General features: G+C 39.2%; 1 protein-coding gene across 1 annotated transcript in view; it reads right to left on the reverse strand.

Annotated features, from left to right (window-relative positions):
- Window positions 1–13,744, reverse strand: part of KLHL29 (kelch like family member 29) — an 830,662-nt gene that overhangs the window by 706,449 nt on the left and 110,469 nt on the right. Inside the window, exon 2 of the mRNA XM_063440860.1 lies at window positions 3,002–3,059. The gene's annotated coding sequence lies outside the window, so the exon portion shown is untranslated. The remainder of the gene's footprint in view (window positions 1–3,001; window positions 3,060–13,744) is intronic.

Here is a 13,744-nt window from a genome sequence, read left to right on the forward strand (position 1 = left end):
AGCGTTTATTGTGTGGACCACATAAAAATGTGTTTTGCTCACTCATTCTGATACAAAAAGAGTGTCCTTGTTCTCAATATAGAACAGATAGCAACATTGAGAACAAAGATAGACGTCATTTAACACACAGTATTCCATCCTTTGGGACAAAATCTCTTGCAAGACCTGTTTTCCCAACGAATTAAACACTATCGAGGCTGCTATCATTTTATCGATGCATGGAAGTTACAAAGCTAGGCCTAGAGTTCCTACGAATGGGTATATTATTGGTGTAGGCTTTGTTAAGTGTGATTAAACACAGTGTGGAAGTTTATCAGGCAATTATCTGTAAATAAAAACGTCAACAATACAGCATTACACTAAGTGACCATTGAGGGAGACTGGATAAATTAAAACCATGTCGTAAAGCCACCATCCTCTATAGGATGGATGTGAAACCTGATGTCATTAGGAAATTTTATATGGCCATTGGAGATTCTAATCTGGAGTTTCATTGGGTCTGATACTTTGTAATGTAAGATGATTGTTGAATTTCTGTGTCTTTCTACCCATACTGTTCACGTAGTGCCACTTTTACAAACGTAGTTATAGGAGAGACAGAGAGATAAGTGTCCATGTTACCCCAGACTGCAGTATAACATATTTTTTTGCTTAATATTTGCATATGAAGAAACTTTAATTTAAAACTTAAAAAAAATGTGGCCACCAAAAAAAAAAGGAAATATATTGTGTACCATATTTACTAACACAAGGTTGCATAACAGTGAACGTTTCAGCAATAGAACGCAGACGTTTTTCTAGGCATATACATGTATGGAAAAATTCATAGGTGAAATATTGATTGTCTCATAAATAAACTTAAACATAAAAAAAAAAAACACCATATATTTTCTTAGAATTTTTGAATTGCTGCTTATGACTATGTTATTGAAGTGCACGGTGAAAGTTACCAGAATATTTTGCACACAGACACTGCGCAGTTCAATGTTACGTGACAGGAACAAAGCTAGTATTAAGCAACACTTGTATGCACCAATTACAAAACCAATTCTATCTATTTATGTTCGGAGTATTATCGATACATCAATACCATAGTATAAAACTTTTCATCAAATAACGGTGATCTATTTATGTCCAATGCAGCAGAAGCCTGCAAACGGAGTGATGGAAATTTTTGGTCTGGTCTCAGCTTTTTCTGCCCCTGGTAGCAAACCTATCAAATTTCCACATCAGTGGCAAAGCACACCGGCAACGAGCTTATTTGTCCATGGCGTCAACCATGATAAACTCAGAAGGGTAACACTGATTTACTTTTTATTTCAAAGCTTCTCTGGAAAGGTCCGTCAGTGAAGTAACTTTATTCGTACTGTCAGTCCTAACAGGAGTTTAGGAGGAAAATAAACAACCTGGATTTTCTGCTGCAATTCCTGTGGTATAAAGTGAGGTTACATTCGGGCCGGTGACCCTTCGTTGATTGCAGAATCTGTAACTAGAGAACAGTTTCTACCTATTTGTCAGCATCGCATTGTACCTTCAGATAAGACTGACCATCTGTTGAAAACAGACAACCATCCAATGGCTATTCACTTTTAATTTAATTGCATTTTTGATTGAGGACATATTAATCAGAACGGAACTAACTAATACTCATATACAAACATTCCAACCTATAAGAGCAAAAATACATATTCAAAATGTTTCAGTGTACCAACAAGCTAATAGTTTAATATATTCTCACCAGCAAAGCCAATACATTGGTAAATTATGCTGAATACTTAGTGTTTAGACAGAAATGTGTACCCATAGAAACATAGAATGTGACGGCAGATAAGAACCATTCGGCCCATCTAGTCTGCCCAATATTTCAAAATACTTTTAATTGGTCCCTGGACTTATCTTAAGTCTAGGATAGCCTTATGCCTATCTCACGTATGCTTAAACTCCCTCACTGTTAACCTCTACCACTTCAGCTGGAAGGCTATTCCATGCATCCACTACCCTCTCAGTAAAGTAATACTTCCTGATATTATTTTTAAACCTTTGCCCCTCTAATTTAAGACTATGTCCTCTTGTTGTGGTAGTTTTTCTTCTTTTAAATATAGTCTCCTCCTTTACTGTGTTGATTCCCTTTATGTATTTAAATATTTCTATTTCTATATCATATCCCCCCTGTCTCATCTTTCCTCCAAGCTCTCCAGTACTGCGTACAATACTCCAAGTGAGGTCTGTACAATGGCATGAGCACTTCCCTCTTTCTACCTCTAATACCTCTCCCTATACAACCAAGCATTCTGCTAGCATTTCCAGTACCCCAGGGGAGAATACAATGTATCGTGTACAACAAGAGAGATGGCAGGGTTGAAGATGACATTTTACCCTGAGTTTTCAAAGACTTCCTAAGACTATTACAGTGGGGAGGGTCACTGCAATCGATTTACAATATGAGACAACAGACTCAAGTCTGGCAAATGGCTATGGCAATATATCACTGAGACTGTGCACTCCTCTTCCCCTGATCCCAAAAAAAGTGTGAAAAAGACATAATGAAGGGTCCTAAAATGATGTATGACCCAGTCCATGGAGTGACATACCTGTTCTGTGTCTAAAAACAAAATTAGCAATGATAGATCAGATAAGTTTAAAGCATGAAGATGCCTTCTGAAGACAACTGAATAAGTCCTATAAGATTATTTCAAAATAATTTATTCTGCCGTTACATTTATACACAAAGGTAGGTGGATATATGGAGAGCTTTCCAGCAGAGTTGGTAGCAAAACAATGCGTTATTGTTTAGAAGCCGTTTCTTTCTGGACCAAGAATTCTTTACTGAAAAACATTATTTACTACCGAAAATAAAACAAATTATATCTGAATTAACATCACCAGAGACTCCATTGACAATGCTATTCCCACTCCAATTTCCAAAATGGAATGTTCTACAGACAATGCACATATCGTGTAAACGTTTAACGGATTAAAGTAAAAGTAAATAATGACTTACAGAATAGGACCGGACAGCATAAACCTTGCAGCCCACAAGTAAAGTCCGCTTCACAAACCTACAAAGAAACAAGAGAATCAGACAATCATGCTACAATCATGCTACTGTCTGCTATAACAAGAGACATACTGTTTGATAGATACATCATTGTTTCCGATCCCAACCAGAACTTTTTACTTCATTCCCTCTGACGTTGCAGTTTGAGCTCAACAGGGGTCTATTCACTAAACAGCAAGATGTGACTTAATCTGCGTTATAGCAGAGTTATTTGTTTTTTTAACTCTGTTATTTTCCAACTCCCCACGACTTACTGTTTAGTAGACTGGCCAATCCTCACGTATTGGCACATATATTGTTGATATAAAAACAGTGAATTCAAGGAAAAACAGTAAAATTGATATATTTTGCCACTGTGTCTATTTTCCATTCGCCAATATTTCAGCCTACATTTTACTAGTAAATACAGTGTTACAGAGTTTTATAAAATATGCACTTCTGACGAATGCCTAAGATGTCAATTAGAGTGTGAGCTCAGCTAGAATACCACTAGCAATGCCTGAAAAATAGCTACATAATGCATCTGTGTGTTTTTCCAGCATAACAACAGTATACGTATAAGGGTGAGGGAATTTAGAATAGGAACATATATGATTGCAGTTGGTGAGAACTACAACTCCCACAACCAACAGTTTGTGTCATGGCTGCCTCCGTTTAATAGGAGTTGCAAGTCAACAGAAGCAGGCTTGCCGGATAATCATTAATACCTTTATAGTGTGTATTGTTAAGCAATATTTATCAAGGCAAACACAGGTGATTTTCTGGGCCGATATGCTTATTAAGCAAAGCGTGCTATTCTGGGTCAAGGTTATAAATTTTGGCAATTTTGTTGTTTCCATGGAAACTGCTCCTTATTTAGCACCTGTAATGCCTTCATATATATGTTCCTTTTTATCATTAAGACGTTACTGCAAAAAAAGTGTATTATTGCCTTTCATATGCTAATACATAGAGGTCTTTATACATGTCTACAGATATTTCCTGGCCTTGTGGAGTGCTCATTCAGCACCATGGACAAGAACATTGATGTCATCGAGATAAGCCTGTGTTCTAGCCTTGAACAATAGAACTGATGCAGACAGCCAGTAACACGAACCTTATGAGATCGAGCCACAGCTATATACTCAATCACTTCGCATGACAACACAGGACAAGACATGCAGCATTTGCTAAATGGACAACAGTAGACCACTATAAATAGAGTTTGTTCACTATACCGAGAACTGTAGTGAATTGTCAAGGGAATTTTACATTTGAGGCCAAATTAGTCAAAATTCAAAAGTAATCCAACTCATCCATTTTTTCAATTTTAACTATTTTGGCTTAAAGTTTTTGCAATCCTGTAGTTATTTACTTGCGTTTTTCAATTTATTAACCGTTCCGTAACCAAGTAAGCACTACTAATTCTTCTACGCAAAGATCTACTGCACAAAGTTAAAGGATTCTTCACAAACTACGTACAGCTCTATTCCGCTCTCCCATGCTTTCCTATGCTACATTTTTTTACCCGTTTCCACACGCCATCATCAACAAACGGATTTATTTATGACTGCTAGCTATTTTGCCTGGCACGGGCATATATTCTAATGGCTTATTTTCTTCCAAGTAAACTGTCAACTTGCGGTTTAGTGGATAAACCTTTAAATAAGTAAAATAAGTAAAACATTCTGAGCCAAGGTTTTTTTTGGGGGGGAGGGGGGGGACGGACGATGAAAATGGAATATCATTGTTTTTTCTGCTGGTCGGTAGTCACAGCTCATAAGGTTTTAAAATAGACGTGTGTTCGAATCGATTACAGAATATATGTCGAAAGTCAGTTTTTTATTAATTTTGCTGTCATTCCCAGGTACACTGCAAAAATCACTTTTAAGTTTTATAACTTGGGGTCTAGGCCATAGTTTAGAACAGTGCAAATGCTGACATTCGATGTGTATTTGCTGAATGGGTGATGCATATTTATAAGGTTTCCAGTAGTAGATTTTAATGATGCGACTGCGGTTGTATTATCGTCAAATGGAAGTAGCAATGCAGAGATTGTGTCGAACCAGTCAAAGATACATTGAGTTTGCAGCAGGGGTGTCGAACTGCATTACAAAAGAGCAGAGATAGTGAGTTTATTTTTAACGATATCTCTGCGTCTATGCAGGAGATGCAATCAAAAAACTACTGAGAAAATGATTCTGACACTTGTGGAAAAGCTGAGATGTTTCTAAAATCTGCACTGTTTTGGTACTTACTCTCCTGATTATATGCCGACAACAAAAAATATAGAGACACGTAGAATAAAGAGTCGTAACATTGATTCCCTGTAACCATGGTTCTGAATATGAGCAGCAAAAACAATGAAATAAATAAATATAATTTCCCCCACACTCATCACAATCATTGAAAAAAATACTTTGTGTCAACACTTACCTGGTAAATCTAGTCTGACAGATGACGGTCTTAAAGGAACACTATAGTCACCTAAATTAATTTAGCTAAATAAAGCAGTTTTAGTGTATAGATCATTCCCCTGCAATTTCACTGCTCAATTCACTGTCATTTAGGAGTTAAATCACTTTGTTTCTGTTTATGCCGCCCTAGCCACACCTCCCCTGGCTATGATTGGCAGAGCCTGCATGAAAAAAAAAACTGGTTTCCACTTTCAAACAGATGTAATTTACCTTAAATAATTGTATCTCAATCTCTAAATTGAACTTTAGTCACATACAGGAGGCTCTTGCAGGGTCTAGCAAGCTATTAACATAGCAGGGGATAAGACAATCTTAATTAAACAGAACTTGCAATAAAGAAAGCCTAAATAGGGCTCTCTTTACAGGAAGTGTTTATGGAAGGCTGTGCAAGTCACATGCAGGGAGGTGTGACTAGGGTTCATAAACAAAGGGATTTAACTCCTAAATGGCAGAGGATTGAGCAGTGAGGCTACAGGGGCATGTTCTATACACCAAAGCTGCTTCATTAAGCTAAAGTTGTTCAGGTGACTATAGTGTCCCTTTAAACATTGCACCACAACCACTTCAATGAGCTGTTGTGGTTATAGTGCTTACAGCTGTTTTTGTAGCATTATGGCCTGGAATTAAAACAAGTTGGTAATTTTTGAAGAAAAAAATAATATTTTTTGTGTAATACTCTCTTGTGGCACAGCAAAACATTTTGCACCTTTAAAGTAGTAGGCATACAACAAATGCATATGAATTATTTAAAAAAAACTAATCTGGAAAACGAGGAGGAATAATTATATGAAAATGTAAACACCAAGTAAAACCTTTAAATAAAAGTAAAATAATATATGTAGATGCAGCAAAGTTTCAGGTGGCAGATTTGACAATATTTTACTGAATAAAGAGCAAATCACTGAATACAAATGCCGTGATTCTACAGAGCCTTTTTAAATTAAAGGAAATCATTGGACGCATGGAGTCATTCATGAGGTGTAGATAATGGGAACAAACACACCTTCAATAACCCCCTGTTAATCATTACATATAATCACTTGTGTTCAAGTGGAGAAGGCAGGGAAATGATCTATTAAATCGGAACAAGATCGTCAGTGAAATATTAAGTCCGGGTACTGCAGAGTGCTCAGTAAGTTATCGGAGAACGTGTGGCTTAGTCAGTCGTTCACTGAGAATCAAGGAAAATAATTCCTTCTATACTTAAAAGAGGATTTACATGGACGTATCATTTATTTTTACAAAGTGTCTTTCATATGAATAGTTTTCTCTTTTTTAATTGGGTGATGTATTCCATAAAATAGTTATTTGTATTCAGAAATATATTAATTGGTGTGTATTTACTTGTCCGTTAGTTAAACAAAAATGAAAAAAAAAAAAATACAATGTGGACTGTTATTAAAAGGGGTTTCCAGTACCATGGCAACAATGACCATCATCATGATTTATGTCAAACTATGTGGCTTTCCTGACACCATAACCTTCCGCATTATTCATGAAAAGCATTCCAACCTTGGGGTGACAATTTTGGTTCCTGGAGAGGAGTTGACAAAGAAAAGGCCCAACAGGTTTAACCTTTGAGGGGATAATATAGTTCCCTAAGGCACACCTCTACGTCATTCTTGTCCCCCCCCCCCCCCCCCCCACACACACGACTGCAAGGGTTAAACCCTCTTTTAATACTTACCCAATTCGAGCATCTATCTCCCTCTGTGCTGGGTCGATGCACCTCTTCCTCAAATGTCCTCTAACAGGAGAAGGGGCTAATGTGCATGCGCAGCGGGTGCCGCAAACACATTAGTCTGTCCCTATAGGAAAGCATTGCTTCAATGGTCTCCGATGGGGATTGAATGGACACTGGATGTCCTCATGCAGGAAGTGCCTCTAGTGGCTGTATGATTGACAGGCACTAGAGGCAGTCTTAGTCTTGTAATGTAATCATTGCATTTTCTCTAAAACTGCAATGATTTACATTGCAAGACTAGGCAGGACAGGGACTCATTTAGACCATTTTAATTAAGTGGTCTTATCGTCTATACTGTCCCTTTAAGATTCTAGGGCTTATTCACTAAACACTTTGCATCCCTACTTCCTTTTTGTTTTATATTATTCACTAAACAGTCAATTGTTTGAGTTTAAAACAGACCTAAAAAAAAACAAGTAAAACATAGCAAAGTTATCAGATAAAGTTGAATAGGAGAATTTCTCCAACGCTATAAAAATCCCAACATTGGGAGACATGCGATCGGAACAGCCTACAGGATTCCAGCCAGGTACCCATTAACAGTCTAAGCACGTCTAATGATATGCTCTCATGGTTCTACTCAAGAACAATTTATAATTTGCGTTTCCAAAAATGTCAGGATTTTGTTTTAATTATTACTGGGAAACAATATCATGTATCACAGGCTCAGTGTGTATTATTTTGTAATGCCTACAATTTAATTTCAAATTGGACTTAAGTGCATGTCCTGACTTATCCTTGCTGTATGGGGGTATCCATCTTTAGTCTTCCTTGGGTAGAAGTCACAGATTAACTGATCAATGATGGTAAGACCATGAGCAGCGAATTGATAAAATTGACTTAGATCATGTTTTTGAGATGCCCAACACGCCTGCATGACAAAGATTCACGAACATACTGTCGTTTTTTATTACCACCAAAAAGATGGACGCTGTCACTGAGCAGTTGTAAGATAGGATATACAATAAAAAGAGGGAAAGTTACTTATATGTATGAAGGTAAAAATGTATTTTTAATTTTAAATTGTAAAAAAAATACTCTCTTCCTTTAAGGAAAAAATAATAAAGAAAGATTTTTAAGCATATTTACATAGCTGAAAAGAGACTTGTGTCCATCAAGTTCAGCCTTCCTCACATATGTTTTTGCTGTTGATCCAAAAGAAAGCCAAAAAACCCAGTCTGAAGCGCAATGCTGTAAAGTATTCCCAAACCGCCACAAAATATAATTTTCAAACGGGGCAGGGGGGAGAGAGAGTGCAAAACATACAGTCTGTAACAATAAATAAATAAAAAATACAAATTGAGCAGCCAGTGGACTGAAACTAGCCTACAAGAGATGCTGTCAGAACTTGTTACAAAAGATATGTATCAGTTCTAAAAGAACTCAATTTCTACTTCGTCGCCTTGATAACATGGGCAGGAGAAGCTATGGACAAGAGCAAAAACAATTCGGAAAGCCTAGATTCTTGCTAAATCATCATTGACCGCTTCAGAAACCATAAAATGGGAAAATGGTTATAAAAAATACAAAAGCATCAGATCTCAATAGTATGATATTTATCACTATGGCACAATGGTCAGACTGCATGTTTCGGTTTATTCTCGAAATATTTTCCGATGAGTTGAATTTGACCAGAGACAGAGAATTTAGGCTAACATTACCAAGTTGTAAAAAACAAACAAAAAAAAAAGGGGAAATCTGCAGTGCCAGGAAAACAAACCTGGTTCCCTGGCACTGGAGAATCCCCCCCTCCCTTTTGCCCCCCTATTCCATGTATTTGCCTGAATCCAGCGCTGGGTCAGGCTCTGCCCACACTCCACCCACGTTCCTCCCCCCGCCGACGTCAGCATACGCACATGAGACCTTCCCATAGGAAAGCATTATTCAATGCTTTTCGATGGGGAAAATCTGATGCTGGAGGTCCGTGAGGACATCCAGCATCAGATAACGGATTAAAAGTCCATTACGAATCCAGAAGTGCCCCCCGTGGCTGCCTGGTAGACAGCCACAGAGGGCCGACTAAGAGTTGCCATGTAAACATTGCAGTACTCTGGAACTGCAATGTTTTACATTGCAGCACTAAATGCAAAAGGGGCACAGCACGCAGACCACTTCAATTAGCTAAAGTGGTCTGGGTGCATACAGTGTCCCTTTAATTCAATACAACAAAATTGAGTTACAGGGACACTATAGTCACCTGAACAACTTCTGCTTAATGAGGTTGTTCAGGTGAGAACTACAGCTCCCTGCATCCTCTCTCATTTAAACACTGTATTTTCTGAGAAAATACAGTGTTTACACTGAAAGCTAGGAACACCTCCAGTTGCAGAGGGACTTCAGAGTTGATAGAGGCATAATATGCCTCTATCCACTCAGATCTGCTGTCAGCAGAGCACAGGGCAGCACTGTGCACAGCATCCTGTGATTCAGTGTCTCCTCCTTCTGCATGCAGACACTGAACTTTCCTCATAGAGATTCATTGATTCAATTCATCTCTATGAGGAGATGCTGATTGGCCAGGGCTGTGTTTGAATCATGCTGGCTCTGCCCCTGATCTGCCTCTTTGTCAGTCTCAGCCAATCCTATGGGGAAGCACTGTGATTGGATCAGGTTACCACATGTCAGCAGACTGCTTGTTTTTCTGAGTCTAACAGCATGCAGATTGATAGCTTCAGGCTTGAATACAGTAAGATTTTTACTATATTTATGGAGGCATGAGGGGCCGAGGGGGGCTAGATGGTGGTGTTAACACTATAGGGTCAGTAATACATGTTTGTGTTCCTGACCCTATAGTGATCCTTTAATAAATTCAAAGATGTGAATCTTTTACTATATAAAATAAAACGATAAAATTAGTGAGAGCACCCCCAAAGTACAATAAGTATTATAGTTACCCCTATGTTCAGTTAAAATCCTGCAGAGAATAAATCTTTTACAAAGACCTTGGATCTTGTTTTTTTGCTAAAGAAAGAGGACAAGTGAGCAGTCAGCATCTGATTCCAGCTATCACCACATCATCTATTTCACGTTCTTAGTCTGAGCCAGCTTTAATTGAAGTGGCTCAGAAATATGTGAGTTTACACATTTATTTGCACATTTTAAAATCGTTTGTACTTTATCACCCTATGTCTGTTTTTTCCTGATTTTATCTCTGCAGGATTTTTTATTTTTTTTTAAATTCTTTATTTTATTTGTGCAAAGGTGAAGCACGTGGTTTAGCACTGCCACAACAGCAGGTGCAACTCGGTGATATACATAAGATAACATATGGCAATAGAGATTAACATTGCACATTTTTTAAAGGTAAATTAGCAAACAGGTTTATGTCTAAATCGTTAATAAATGAGAGATATGCATATATATTAATGCAAGCTAGGCGCAAGCTGGGTGACTATAATTGTCAGTAGTTTAGTTAGGGCGCTTATACAGTCGCTTTTCTAAGCTTAGTAGTTTAGTTAGGGCGCTTATACAGTCGCTTTTCTCAGATTAGTAGTTTAGTTAGGGCGCTTATACAGTTGTTTATCTGAGATTAGTAGTTTAGTTAGGGCGCTTATACAGTTGTTTATCTGAGATTAGTAGTTTAGTTAGGGTGCTTATACAGTCGCTTATCTGAAATTAGTAATTTAGTTAGGGCGCTTATACAGTCGCTTGTCTGAGCTTAGTAGTTTAGTTAGGGTGCTTATACAGTCGCTTTTCTAAGCTTAGTAGTTTAGTTAGGGCGCTTATACATTCGCTTTTCTGAGATTAGTAGTTTAGTTAGAGTAGAGTAGTGTCCTATCAAGACATGCAGGTTCAGCTATATATTCGCTCTCCGCTTAACGCTACTGAGGTGCTCGGTGTACGTGTAGACCGTACAAGGCGGGCGTTCTAGTGTAGCATGAGATATCATAACATTATATACAACCTAACACGTAAAACATCATTGCTAACATTTGCAATAAAAACGAGTGTCATGCTATCAGGGTTAATGATCAAAGCATTATATATCATGAGGTTGTGCGTAGAAAATTAGTAAAACAACGTTAAACAGTGGCCGGTAATGCTCATATAAACATCATATAAACACAATAAACTACTTGTGAGGCTATGTTATCTTGAACATGCACAGCGAGTGAAGGTGAGCGGCTGCTTAATATTTTCGTTTGAATGTCTCGCTGTAACAGGTCAAGGCAATTGTGTCCAGCATATTGGGCAAGAAAGTCCGGTAGTAGAAAGCATACTAAAGAAATAGTGTTTAGGACTAAATTAGACAGTCAAACAGGAGCATTACTAGGATATGACTGAGTAAGTTTGGCAGTGGCATGTCGGTAACCTCCAGCGTTAGGGGACTTGCAGCGTGGATGGCAGAGCTGCAGTGAGGCGTCTTGCCGCCATCAGCCGATGCCCCTGCAGCGAGCCGGCCCAGGTCTCAGAAGCGGCGTGAGGATTAGGGAGTCCATGCATCCCGGTTGGTTCGGTTGGGGGTTCATGTGATGGAGCCTCAATATGATGCGGTGGGCCCATAAGTGTGGTTGGAGTCTTTTAGCTGTACCCTGTATCTTCGTGTGGGGCTCTGCTTCTTCCCCTCTCCAGCTTGATGGTCCTGGTAGCCGGCGTGGTGATGTGTTCTTCGAACGGGGCCCATAGCTCAGTCCATGGACTGGAGCATGTCCCTTGGGTCTTCCTCGTGGCTGTGGGTGTCGTGGTGATGTGTGGGCCTTCTGTCTGGGTGATTTGGGTACATAGGGTCGGTTTCTGCCTGGTCTTTGTGCAGTGCAGTAGGGGCGGTTTGGGCAGGCTAGTTTGCTTCGGTTTCCTGCTTGGATGGTTTTGGGTGCTGGGTACTGGTGTAAGCGCCCAGGCGCTGGATGGGGGTCACTAGTTGGTGGGTGCTTCGAGGGAGTGGGGGGCCCAGGTGGAGCAGTTTTACCCAGCCTACCTTCCAGCTTCCTCCAGAATGCCTCGAAGTGACGGTTGAGTCGTGCTAGGACATCCAGCTTTTCGTCGGTCGGGTAGTCAGCACATATCTCGTCCGCCATTGTAGGTAGGCCTCTGCTTGTTTTCGCGCTATTACGCTCGAGGTAGCCGACCCTGGGCGGACCGGGATCACCCCCGCCGGTCCAGGGGGGGGGTAACAGGGCTTACTTGTGCGGCAAGAAGCGCTTCCCGAGCAGGGGAACGGCCGCCTCCCCCGTCCGGCGCACACTAGGCCGCAATGCCGTTGGCTGTGTCACCTGGCTCCGAACTGGCAATAAAACATCTCGCTGTGTGCCTTTTGTCGTGGGTGGCCAGTGGATGCTCGCTTGTTTTAGCCGATTATTGCTTGTTTTGCCCAGCTTGTGCTGGAGCACGCGGAAGATGCGTCTATCCGCCATGATGGTCAGGCCCCGCCCCCCCATCTCTGCAGGATTTTAACTGAACATAGGGGTAACTATAATACTTATTGTACTTTGGGGGTGCTCTCACTACTTTTATTGTCTTATTTTACCTATGTATGTGAGGTGAGTGACCCACATTGATGATTGCAGCACTCCAATTTTTATTGTTTTTTTAACCAATATATCTATTCATTTATATTGCTTTTACTATATAAGTTTGCATAGTATGTATCAACCAAAGGATAGTTTTCTATGACATTTCAAAATACAGTTAGTCATTAAAAGTAATATTTCAATATTTCATTAGTTTAACACAGACTGGTAATATGTCCTATAATAACCATAAAGAAGACTTCTTCATACTGCATTAAAACCCCATGATCCTTTGTAAACCTAATATTTATTAAAACCGGTATACAGGTACACCTGTCTATGGACATCAAACGTGTTGCTCCTTAGTCAATGATTAATGATACTATGACACAGACAGAGCTTCTATCATATAACTAACAGCCTGATACCCTAATAGAATAACATAGAATATATACATAGTATATAAAGTAGTACGACGGAGAAACACAAATCTTTGAAATCTAATAACTCAAAGTAGGATTGCCAAAGTGTAATGGATCAAAGTGAAACTTCTTATAGGAAGTATACCTAAAAGCAGCTTGCTAAAGTTTGAGCTCTGGCTTTGCAGTCCCTCCCCTCCTAACCCCGCCCAGACTTTCTGTGGCTGTCCACTCACAGACTTTCTAATGCAGCTCAATGAGAAGTCTTTGCAAGGCAGGTGCTCTGGACAATTGCTGCCTCTTCAAATTATCTCCACAAAGCTAACGAAACCAGGAAGTAATGTAGTCTGCTTGAAAGCCAAGGGGGTGTTAACAGGTTAATTTATAAAAGTGTTGATTTTTATTTAAATCTGCACTTTTTGCAAAACTAAATAAAGAGGACACACTCTTCACACATACGGTTTTTTCAGCAAGCTAAAGTGCTTTCGGGATCTGGAGTGACACTTTAAGTGCAATTGATAGGTTTTAGCCTCATAGTCATGCTTTCTCTACATTCAATTGCCTTTATTTTTCTTAAAATTGCCTTCTCATAAAATGTTTTCCTGAATCAAAAGAAA

This window comes from Pelobates fuscus, chromosome 2 (assembly GCF_036172605.1).
Source record: "Pelobates fuscus isolate aPelFus1 chromosome 2, aPelFus1.pri, whole genome shotgun sequence".
Lineage (NCBI taxonomy): Eukaryota > Metazoa > Chordata > Amphibia > Anura > Pelobatidae > Pelobates > Pelobates fuscus.